This window comes from Silene latifolia, chromosome Y (genome assembly GCF_048544455.1).
Source record: "Silene latifolia isolate original U9 population chromosome Y, ASM4854445v1, whole genome shotgun sequence".
NCBI classification, from domain to species: domain Eukaryota; kingdom Viridiplantae; phylum Streptophyta; class Magnoliopsida; order Caryophyllales; family Caryophyllaceae; genus Silene; species Silene latifolia.
In genome coordinates this window covers 32,944,883-32,957,797 of record NC_133538.1, presented here as the reverse complement: position 1 = coordinate 32,957,797, position 12,915 = coordinate 32,944,883, and the positions used below count along the sequence as shown (strand labels likewise).

At 36.4% G+C, this 12,915-nt stretch overlaps 1 long non-coding RNA gene across 1 annotated transcript; it reads left to right on the top strand.

Moving 5' to 3' along the window:
* The first annotated feature begins 5,644 nt into the window (after positions 1–5,644).
* On the top strand, positions 5,645–7,560 carry LOC141627070 (uncharacterized). Its single transcript, XR_012536630.1, has 2 exons — positions 5,645–6,780; positions 7,151–7,560. It is a non-coding gene; the product is annotated as an uncharacterized LOC141627070 (long non-coding RNA).
* The last annotated feature ends 5,355 nt before the right edge of the window (positions 7,561–12,915 follow it).

Sequence of the window (12,915 nt, the reverse complement as noted above, 5' to 3'; positions counted from 1 at the left end):
TTAAGACTTTACATTAGTCATTTTGTTCCAAAACTTTCTTTTGGTCTCCTCGTGTAGTTATCATAAGAATATGTTCTTTCGATTACTTCACTTGGTCTCTTTTGTCATATAGAACTTACTTGAGACCATAGATCTCATCTATTTGGTATACTATGTAAATAGATATACCTTCATTTAAATCATTCTTTCTTGCGTAGATCTTCATTTACACAATAGATCTACTTTTTATCTTGTCTCGTGTGTTGTGTCCTCATTTTTCTCCCACTCTATCTTTAGAATAAATACACTATAGATTCAAAGATAGCATATGAGACACAAATAATGATTTGAAGTATAAGGAGAATGAACTATCTCATAGATTGACTAATAGTTATAGATTTCGTAAGTGTACTTGGTGATTGACATTCCTTTAAGAGAGTTCATAGACTCAAAATCGCTTTATAAATGATCATACACAAGCCTTAAGCATGTGGACATATAATGAAACCCGTCATTATACTTGTCTATTAGATCACTTTAAGTTATATGTTTCTAAGAACAAGCATTTAAACATGAATTTTAGAACAAAAGGATAAAATGATAAAACGGGTGACTTGGGTTGCAAACCAAGTCACCATTATCCAAAATACAACCCATTATCCAAAATACCTTTCCATGTCGAACACGGAAACTTAAGGTTCTAAAATCCAAAACATAATTTAAAATAAGACAATGAAAAGCAAAGCTTCATGAAAGCTATCCCTAGCTTCTTGATGGTTTCTCATGCTTGCTTTTCCTTTCCCTTGTCTTTGCTTGGTGGAGGCCCTATTTACAATAAAAAGGGAGATACATTATCACAACTTTGCATCATAATACCATAGCTGAATTAGAAACATAAAAGAAGGATAGTCATTTACCTACTGGAGTAATCTTTCCAGCCTTAATATCACCAAGGTATTTGGAACAATTTCTTTTCCAATGTCCCATACCATTACAATAATGGCATTTATCAAGAGGACCCTTCTTGATTTTTGAAGTGCTAGCTTCACAAGTCTTAGCTTTGGTGAATGTGGGAGTTTGCTTCTTACCCTTCCTCCCATTCTTCTTGAACTTCCCCTTACTCTTAGTGCTTATGTTAAGCACATCTTTTGGAGGATTCACATTTAACCCCATGTCCCTCTCGGCTTGCACAAGTAACTTGTGCAATTCTTCAAGAGACACATCCTTGTCTTGCATATTAAAATTCACCCGGAATTGAACATACGCTTTGACTTTGGACAAGGAGTGTAGAATCCTATCTACAATGAGTTCTTTGGGGATTTCAACCTTTAGAATTTTCAAGGTCTCGACAAGCTCCATGAGTTTGAGCACATGAGGGCTAACCTTTTGGCCCTCTTTGAAGTCGAGATCAAAGAATGCCGCGGCCGCCTCATATTGGACGATCCGCGGAGTTTGTGAAAACATTGTCACAAGCTTGGAGTAAATCTCATTAGCATTGCCCATTTTAAAGGCTCTCCTTTGGAGGTCCGCCTCCATCGCAAATATCAAGACATTTTTCATTGTGGCGGACTCCTTTTGGTAAGCCTCATATGCTTCCCTAGTGGCGGCGGTCGACCTAGTAGTAGGTTCGGGTGGAGATGCCTCGGTAAGGTAACGAAGCTTGTCGTCACCTTGGGCGGCTAGTTTGAGTTGGGCATCCCAATCGGAGAAATTTGACCCATTCTTTTCAAGTTTACCTCGATCCATGAAGGATCGGAGCCATGATGAACTAGCGAGAGGCGTTGCAATAGGGGTTGGTGTTGCCATTTGTTATGAGGAAAAAGTGGTCTACAAAACAAAGGAGTAAAACAAATGTCGTTTTAATAATAATACTCGTAAAAATTTTAATTTAAAAAAGTTTTGTACATTTTTCTAGTGACCTCTACCCAACTAGATAAATGATTCCAAGACCCAAATTCATATCGACTTAGGCACGGTAGGGCCGATTCATCCTTTATCAATATAACTCGGTGGATTAACGTTTAATCGATTCTACTTTAAGAACTCTTGGTCGATAAAATTACTCTAATAATTATCTATAGCCCAAAACACATCCGACAAGGGAAGGGTATGGCCGATGAAACCCTTATCGAAAAACTTTTGTTGAGTTCAATCCAAATTTCGAATAAATGTGTCCATGATCCAAATCCACATCAACTCGGGCACGGTAGGGCCGATTCATCCCTTATCAACATGAATTCGGTGGATAGACATTTATCACCCACTTCCCCTACGTAACAAGTTTTGTACCCCGGTAGGGCCGAGTGCACTCCCTTGCGAAATAGGTTTTCATGGTTTCTACTATTTGGTAAGGCTATGTCTCAATTAATTGTTTTAGCGAGAGGTCATGTCAATTTATTATCTATCACGTTTTAAGTGAACTAAAGCGGTGAACTACGATAAATCTAATTGACACGGTCGATTAAACTCGATGAAAGAAGATGCATGTTTTAGTTATGGCGATTTAGCGATGCATGTGACATATAAATAAAATGCAAGCATAAAATAAATAAATCCTAGTATGGCCTTTCCTAAAATAGAAAAACTATTTAACTATTACATATTCGGAAACCAACTCCATTGGTCCCTTAAACTTCGGTTGTGGCACGCATCTCGAGGTAACATCGTCTTTATGTATCGCCATCTTGAAGAAATCCGTCTTTGGGAACTCCGAGATAAATTAAATTACATTACAAATTACATAATTTCCTATTATACATTTGTAACTAAAATAAATAAAATAAATCTATTAAATTACAAAACGGTGATACGAGATCACAATAAAATTACAACCGAATCGATATTCCCATACATTTCGGGAAATACCAATTAAAACTAAGGCCATACTAAGTAAAATTACATAATTCAAAATTACATAAATAAAATTATGACAATCATAAAGGAAAAATGCAGCATTATAATATGTATAAACATGCCCAATTTTATGCTAAATCGCCTTTAATTAGCCAATATCGTATATTACTCGGTTTTTACGGATTTGCGTGATTTCAACATTTTATAATCACAAAAATTACATAAATTCATATTTATGCATAAGTTAATTACCCTAACCCCTTAGGACTCAAAATTTAGTCTTCACTAATAATTTGACCATAATTAACTCATATTTCTAAATTTGTTCATTAATGGACTAAAAATTTCAAAAATAAGCTATAAACTTCAAATAAATCACAAAATTTCAAATAAATTCAAAATTTGAAATTTAAACTCATGAACATTCTGGAAAAATACCATGACACTCTTAATGTTCAAAAAACTTAGGTTAAAAATTTCGAAATTTATCCGGAAAAACAATGTTGCGGTTTATCGGTTTTAACCAAAATAATCATAAAAACATGTGAAAAATTATATACATTAACTTTTCAATTTTAGATCTGAAAAAGATAATAAAATGCAACATATGATGTTTTTCTTTAGTCATAGAGTATGTTTTATTAATTTTTTTTTTCATTAATTAAGTCACTATTCATGCCATTTTTCTTCAAAAATCCATAAATCATGCAAAAAGACTTCACTATAGCCCATTATTTTACACACATCTTGTAAAATTTCATGTGACAACATACTAAATTTCTATGACCAGATTCAAAATTTATCTCATATTAACCTATTTTTCACCTAAATCCGAATTTAATAATGAAAAATCCATTTTTCGAGCATAACAAGTCCAAAAATTATGCAAATTTACAGGTTATCTCAAAATAATATATTTGACAACATATCCAAAAATCACTGGAAAATTCAAAGTATAGCTAATTTTAGACCGAAAATGACATTTTTACTCATAAAATCATATTTAAATGCCATTATTGTATAATATGAACAACAAAAATCCGTAAATTAGCCAAAATATCCTAAAATATTTTAGGACCAGAAATTTTAACATGCATGAATTAATTTCGTGATATATCATAATAACACAAATTTTACAAGTTTTATATGTTAATCTTTATAACTCGGAAAAACTTTTAACCGATTTGCATGTAAACAACCTTGGCTCATGATACCGATTGAAGGAAAAGTAGATCTATATACTTACATATTCATATATGTTATAATTTAATTTGTCATAAAATTAATGATTGATCTTATGCATGCAAACATTAAAACAAAATAAGGAAGAAACATTGTTCTTACATTGTGATTTTCGGTTTAATGGGCACAAGAGAGATCACCTTTCTCTCTTGTTCTTGAGCTTTCCCCTTTTGATGAACTAAGACCCAAGTGTAGGATCTCTCCCAAGGATTTATACCCAAAGCTTTCTCTTAATTAAAATTAATATTATAGATACTAGTACAATATTAATCTTGTAGAAAAATGACCCAAAACAATTTGGTTTTTAATCTCCCAAAAACCAGTTGGGAGAGAATAGGAGAGGAAGTATTTTCTCTTTCTAAAATCTTAATTTTTGATAAGTTAGAATGAATGAATAATGCACACTCATGCATGTAGTGTATATCAAAAAAATATAAGACAAAAACCCTTTGCCTTTTCTTTGGTAAAACCGGGTAGGAGGGAAGAGGAGGGAAGAGGAGGGAAGAAAGGAGACTCAATCCATGCTCTTGTTTGCCTTCACAATGCAAACTAGGGTTGCATGGCTAGGCTATTAGTGAATGATTATGTTTTCCACTAATTTAAACAACACAATTTTAGCCAAAACCTCCCCTTAATTTCGGTACATACATAAAATGGAATCCATTTTATTTTTGTCAATTTTGTCTTATGTCACATGTCATATGTTACATAAATTAGTTATGTATTTTTAACATATTAAAAATCAACGTATTAATAAAAATACGTCATATACAAAAATCGACTTAGTAATTCATAATTACTTGTACCAAAATATTTTACCAATTTACAAATCACAATAAATTGTATTTATAATAATTCATTCAATTTTAATTGTTTCTTTAAACAATAATTTCATCTGAGTAATGATACAATTCAAATACTTAGACCGTATCTCATTTTAATCAATTTCAATGTGATACGTAAATTTTACTTCCAAAATCGTCCGTCAATTTTCAAGTAATTTAATTAACTCGTAACGTTATACGATTAATTAAATGATCAATTAAGAGTGTTGCCCTATAGGTATGACCTAGGGGATCAACTGATCACCACCGTCGCACGACAGTAATGTCAAACTCTAGTCAGCCAATCATTACCGATATATGTTGATCGTTGTGATAAAATATTACTTCCCAATTGTATTCTTTATAATGAGACTTAAACATGTGATCATCATGATCAACAGTCGTGATCGCATTATTGTCGGAGGACACATATTCCAACACATATAGCTTAAATATAGCCTTTACATTCTATTTGTGCTTGTTAATTGTAATTAACGTTTCCTTACATTTATGTGTCGTTTGTTTATGCCATGTTGTTTAGATTGCTATTTTTTTTTTGCAGTTTGCTATCAATTTAGTAGTTTTGCTTTTGCTCTTTTTTAATACTTGTTCAGCTCTAGCCTTTTCTCAGCTGGTGGCGTCTTCGTCAGCTAACCTTTCACGCTGCTCTATCATAACTTAAGCCTCTTCTCTTTCGTCTAACGCTCCCTCCTTCAAGTCGCAGGTACTCTTACTGATTTACTACTACAAGTCTCCAATGAAGTATGCTTCTTCCCATAATCACTTATTTCCTTAATTTCTATGCATTAATATATTATCAGCTTGCATATTTCATTTCAGTTTTTGATTACAATATATTTTGCTGATTTGCACTAATATTTAGTGATGATTTTTAAATATATTTGCAATTTTTTTTGGTGGGTTTAGCTACGGGAAGCCTAATAATGGGCAAGGTGGGCATTCAAGAGGAAATTATATATGGAACTCTTACTTCAGCATCAGACCCCAATCTCTCTACCGGTGCTCAACAATTGTAGAGAATGACATTCACATACTATCTTCATTACTTGGTAGGTATGCAATTGGTTAAGAGTTACTCCCTTTGAGTCTTTGGAATTCCCCCATTTGTGCCCAATCCCCCTCGCATATTTTAGAAAATGCTTTGATTCCAAAGAACTGAAAGTAGTATATATTTTGTGTACCACAAAAAATTTATGTAAGACAATTATTACAGAAGAATTGTTAGAAAATGGCTTAGTGTTTGACCCCAAATATTTATTTTAGAATACAACCGCTTACATCGTGCACCACCTTATATGAATTCCGCCTTCGATTCCTTCGATGTCTCCAATTACTATAGTGCAGTTACAAATTTCTTCTACCTTAAATGTGACCATTCATTTTTTCTTTTCTCGTCTTGCGCTGATGAAAGTATCAATAAGCTTTAGAGCATATTTATTTACTTTGCTTCATTGTTCGCAAAATGTGGTCGCTTATCTTCTAAAGGCGTTAATTCAGTACAAGAACTTTCAAAATTTCTTACTACAGCTTTTACTTTTGCTTACCCTCTACACAACTTCCCTGTCCCGCAGGTTCATAGCCAGATTACCTAACTTTCTGCTTTTACTGTACAGTTTCTTCTTTATTTTATTTTTTCCAATTCTTTTGTTTTACGTAAGTTAGACTCCAGTTTACTTCAGTCTGATCGCAAATTTTTTACAATTTATTTTGTTTGTGATCTTCCTTTTAGATCTTCGTGGCAACAGGTTTGTGGTGTATCCATTAGTTCCTGTACTCAGATTAAAGAAAACTCTGGAAACTGGAGCTTGGTGATGCTATCGTCTGCTGCAACAGAATTGCGGTTGCTGAAACCGAATTACAGGTTTTTGCTTTGGCTGAACAGTTTATTTTTTTTATTAGTGTGTATATATATGTTGTTGTTCTGCTACACAACCAAAAACTTAGTGTTACTTTAGCGAAGTATAATATAATGCTGAATGAACATCATTAGTTTTAGCTTATACTTTTGACTGTTTTATTAGTTGTCACATGTCGACCCCGACAGAAACACAACTCTTTACATAGGAGAAATGAAAATTACGTAAGAACAAAGAGATTCTTACTAGAAGAGAAAACAATTGAAAGAACCTTATAAATTATTACAAATACAATCTTTAGATTTGCTCTGAGTTCATTTTCTTCTAGATAACTGATAATATTTTGGCAAAACTAACGACTCAAATTGTACTCAGGTCCAAACAGGAACAAAGTATGATGAAAACAAAAGGTATTTCGAAGGCATATTAATTTCTTCTTAGGCTCTCCAAGCAACACAATGGTCAATTTATCGTGTCATCACGTTTTTGGTTTACCATCATCTCAGTGCCTACATTAGGCAGCGACACAATTATTTTGTTGAACATCGTCTCGGGATTGCATAGATCTAGCATGGCTGCACAAGTTTTTTTTTTGTTTTTGCAAATATCATTTCAGCATCTCGGGTATGCACAGATCAGGCGTCTGGAAGTACCGATGCTATCGGAATACTTTTGTCCCCACACAAACTGTTGTAATAAGGACATGCAGAAATACATGTGTACGTATATATGTGACACCTTTTTAATATGCGGAGTAAATATATACTAACAATGTATACTAACAATGTTTTAGCAAAGACGGCTGTTTCGGAAAACTTAAAGACGGTGGAGCCCGAGCATCGCCGGGCCTAAATTGAACTTAAATGGGGTTATGATCCAAAGTTACAAAAATGGGGTTCATTTCAAAGTATTTACAAGAAATGGGTCTATGTCATTAATTTTATTTTTTTTCATTAAATTGAACTTCTCGCTGCCTCACACAGCGAGTAGACATTAGTTTTCCATTTAAAAAATTCCCTCGACACTCTAACTTCGCCGTCTCCGTTCTCCTTGCTCCGACCACCAAACAGCAAACTACCACCACCATTATATTTTTTTTACTTGGATATAATACTATAAAAATATATTTTTGGGTTAGTAGCTTTGTACTAGTTAGGACAGAAAATGATCCGCAATATAGCCGCTCACAAACTTTCTTTTACGATTTCGGTGCACATACTTTCAACGAAACTACTACCACAACTCTCTTCTTCTTCTTCTTCTTCTTCTTCTTCTTCTTCTTCTTCTTCTTCTTCTTCTTCTTCTTCTTCTTCTTCTTCTTCTTCTTCAATTGCAACGTGAGTAATTTACTTATTCATGGACTCATGGGGCACATACTTTATATTAAGGGGCAAGTCTCGAAACCTGTATATGATATCTGAAATACTCATCGTCAATCAAACATTGAACCAAGAAGCAAAATCTATGTACTGAAGTTTATGAAGGTTGACTGTAAATGCACTAATCACTCATAGCCCTCTGAGCGAGGCCATGAGCAATCTATTTTAAACGCCTAGGAATAAATGAAAAACATAAACAATGAAAGAAAGGGAAACAAAATCCCATATCATCCAGGAGCCCTCTAGTGAGATGATGAGCCATCTCAGCCCCTGCCAGTTGGAGCAACAGTTGCAAACAGTCGAGAAAACCTCCAAATGAAGAATCCCCTGTTCACGAGCCCAACTCAATACATCCCTGAGACCTAGAGCTTGGGCTTGCAGCGCAGATTGCATATTAATTTTAACACTTCTAGTGAATAGAGTAGCACCATTGTGAGCATAAGCAACCCACCCAACAGCAGCATTCCTAATAGATTTCTACTCCGCGTCTACCATCACCTTAACAGAATTGCAAGATACTGCTCCACCGATCACATAAAAGGGTCGTCCGTCACGTACCTCTTGTAAATCCTGAGGATCACAACCCCTCCTTATAACCTTGCTTTCCACACTTTCCCTATCTCCCATATCCATCGCCCGCAATGTTGTATCCATCGTGCTTCTCCAAATGCCATAAAACATCTGAGGATGAAAACGGTCACCATGTAAAACAACCCTATTACGAACCATCCACAAACACCACAAAGTACCTATGAATTTAATCATTTTAGATTCTGCATCCTCCGTTTTTCCAAGATACGTTAACCAATTAATTACCCACTTCCCAATATCCATGGAGGGAGCACAATTAATGCGAATACCCAAATCCAAGCAGGCCCAGATGCGCTGAACAATACTGCAGTCCCGAAACAGATGTGCTCTTGTTTCCAGAATCTCCTCACTTATAGTACAGAGTTTACAAGTTGGATCCACCGGTATGTTCCTTTTAGCGAAACCATACCCCAGGGGAAGCGAATCAGTTAAAAGTCGCCACAAAAACACTTTCCATGTTTGCGGTCCTGGTAACTTCCAAAGGTTCCCCTTACAAAAATTGATTCCTAATCCACCAATCCGTGTTTTGTCTTTTAAACTCCCATGCATCGTCATAAATCTACTAAAAGCAATCCCATATCCACTCTTCACCGAATACACTCCATCTCTTGTATGCTTCCAGTAAATGCAGTCGCGAACCTGCGAGACACAAGCAGGGATGGCTAGGACATGATCCACAATATCCTTGTAAATTAGATACCTAATTCGCCTCTCGTCCCAACTTCCATCCGCCAGGCGGAGTTCCTTGATAGTCAGATTTTTTAAATCGGCATTTTCCGGCAGTAGAGCTTTAGCACTCGGTTCAGGGGTCTCACTATTCACCCAATAAGAATTCCCAAGATTAAGACTAGACTCTAATCCTGGCTTCCAAGCAATATTATGAGAGAGAAGATCTAATCTATAACGAAGGCTTCTCACCCCCCAAGACACATTACTTGACTTGTTATATACCAAACCTGCACACATCCCTTGCCTTCCAAAAAGTTTAGCTCTAAACACCTTACAAAAGATAGATTCCTGACCCGACAGAATCCGCCAAGCCTGCTTAGCCAGCAGGGCTTGATTCAGGCATTCTATATTACGCATTCCAAGCCCACCAGAACTCTTAGACAAACTCAGAAAATTTCTACTACACCAATGGATACTCTTCCCAGACTTACATCCAGCCCACCAAAAATGTGATAACAAAGAATTAATCTTGCTAGTCACACTTACCGGAATTTTAAAAACTGATAGAAAATAATTTGAAAGATTTGATAGAATGGATGAAATTAAGGTAAGTCTACCTGCTGGTGATAGAAAAATCCCATTCCGGGAAGAGACCCTCTTCATGACGCTATCAATAAGTGTCATAAATAAATCCCTCTTTGAACCCTGAAATTCCGTTGGGATTCCAAGATATTTACCAATCCCTTTGTTATGCCGAATATTAAACACCTATAGACACATTCTAGCCTGATTCAACCTCGTTCTTGGGCTAAAAAGAATCCTAGACTTAGCGTCATTAATCCGTTTCCCAGAAGCTTTGCAATAAGCATCCAAGATGGCCTTTAAGTGTTGAGCCGAGTTTCCTGTGTCCTGAAGGAAGAAAACCGCATCATCCGCAAAGAAGAGATGTGTCAAAGGCGGAACCTGTCTACATAACCTAATACCTTGTAACAGCCCTCGATTCTGAGCTTGTAGCACCTTCCCAGACAACACTTCCATGCAAAAAATAAATAAATAAGGCGATAAAGGATCCCCCTGACGAAGTCCGCATTTTGGCATAAAAGAATTAAAGGGTGATCCATTAAACAACACCTCATAAGACACCGTCGTGACACAACTCATGACTAACTGAATGAAGCTCTCGGGGAAACCACTTAACCATGACCTTCTCAAGGAAATTGCATCGAACTCTATCATAAGCCTTGCTCATATCTGCTGTAAACGCAAACCTACCATATTTCCCACGTTTATGTCCATTTATAGCATATATGGCCTCATGTGCCAAAAGAATGTTGTCGCTAATAAGCCTTCCCGGAATAAATGCATTTTGAAACTCTCCTGCCAATTTACCCATCACCTTGGATAACCTGTTGGCGATACATTTGGTAATAATTCTCATAAAGACGTTACATAGGCTAATATGATGATAATCTTGCACAACCTCTGGATTCCCACCCTTAGGGATGAGTGCAATAAAAGTTCGATTAGTTTCTCGGAGAACTCTCCCCGAGTTAAGCACAGAGAGCGCAGCCTTAATGAAGTCCCTTTTTATAAAACCCAAACATTTCTGAAAGAAAACTGCTGGGATACCATCTGGACCCGGTGATTTTAGGGGCCCCATTTGGAATACCGCAGTCCTCACTTCCTTAGCAGTAAATGGTTTCCGTAGCCAATCCACATCATCATTCGTAATACGATTTGTTACTCCCTGGAATATCTCGTCCTCGACATCCAAGCACTCGGTTTCTACCAATGACGAGTTAGCCCCATATAATTCCATAAAGTATTGTTGGAAGGCCCTACTCACTGTACTAGGATCATACAGCCAATTTTCATCATCTCCTTTGATTCCATAAATGAAATTTCTCCCTGCTCTGCCTTTGACCCAGTTAAAGAAGTGTTTAGTGCAAGTATCACCATCAATAGTCCAACAGAGTTTAGGTCTCTGTTTCCAAAAACTAGCCGCAGCTCTGGCAAAGGCTCGTACTTCCTCATCCACCTTAGAATGTTCCTCCTCTTTACCCTCTTATATTGCTAACTTCATCCCCCTCTCAAGACGATTATCAAAATCCTCTCACTTTTGTTTCCATTCCTGTCTTTTATCAAGCGCCCATGTTTTCACCCTTTGTCTAACCAAAGCTATTTTCCTAGTAATCCGGAAAGTAGGAGAGCCCCTAATATTCACAGACCAAGCCTTTTGTATTTCCATAACACACTCCTTATGTTCAAGAACCCATGAATCCAATTTGTATGGTTTCTTAGTCACATTCCTTATAAGGTTAAGGTCCAACTCAATTGGAGCATGATCAGAGATCTGGATTGGATAATGTTTTAACCCAGTATTCAGAAAGAACGTAAACCAATATTTAGACCCCATGGCCTTGTCCAACCGTTCATACACACGGGCTTGCCCCTTTCGATTGTTACACTATGTGAATTGAGGTCCTTTAAACGGGATATCGACTAACTCATTTCTAACACGCCACTTATTGAAAACAAAGGCACCATTGATCAATGAAGTTGTCAAACTCCATTTATCACATGAAAACTCCACTTGATTAAAGTCACCAATTATTAAATAAGGGTATTGAAATGACACTATGCAACTTTCCAAATCATTCAAGATGGTTGCTCACATGGAGGTTCTAGGAGCTCCATAAAAAAAGACCAAATACCACAAAAGCCCATTATATTTCTCGACAAGAAGGACAACGAAGTTTATACAAGAGTAAACATGGCTCATTTTAGCCTCCTTATGCCATCCGACCCATAACCCACCCGATGAGCCTATTGCATCCATTCCAACCGACTTATCAAAACCAAAAGGTCGAAAAATAGGGCTAATACTACTAGCATTACATTTTGATTCCATAATAAAAATAAAGTCATAATATTTGTTACTTATTAACGCTCTAAGTTTAGGAATTGTAGGGGAGAGCGCATTACTAAGCCCCCTACAATTCCAATCCAAGCCCATCATGGTGAACGAGGAGGTTGTGATGGCCTAACCTCCGCAAAACCATTAGTAGCAGCAGCATCATTAATAGACGAGTCAGAAGACTCATTCAAAACCAGATCAGTCACGTTCATGCGAAACCCACCACCAGAACCAGCACCTTTCATTTCATGAATACCCCTTCCCATGCATGCTCTTTTAGATAAGTGAAGAATGTACTCTTTTGCACTTTCAACTGTAGCAACAACAGCCTCTGGAACCAGATCCTCCGACATCTCAGTACAATATTTCCTTTTCCTAGCTCCAACAATGGCTTCCTTATTATTTTCTAACATTTTAGACTTATGGTACAGATCAGCCACTCCCATGAAACCATCAGACAAACAACTCCTCACCTTTCTTCCTTCATCCATTTTGGCAATTAACTTTGATGAAGGAGCACACCTTGAATCAATAACAAACCAAGTCACTTTGTCAAACATAGCAGTCCCACCTTCCTTACCATT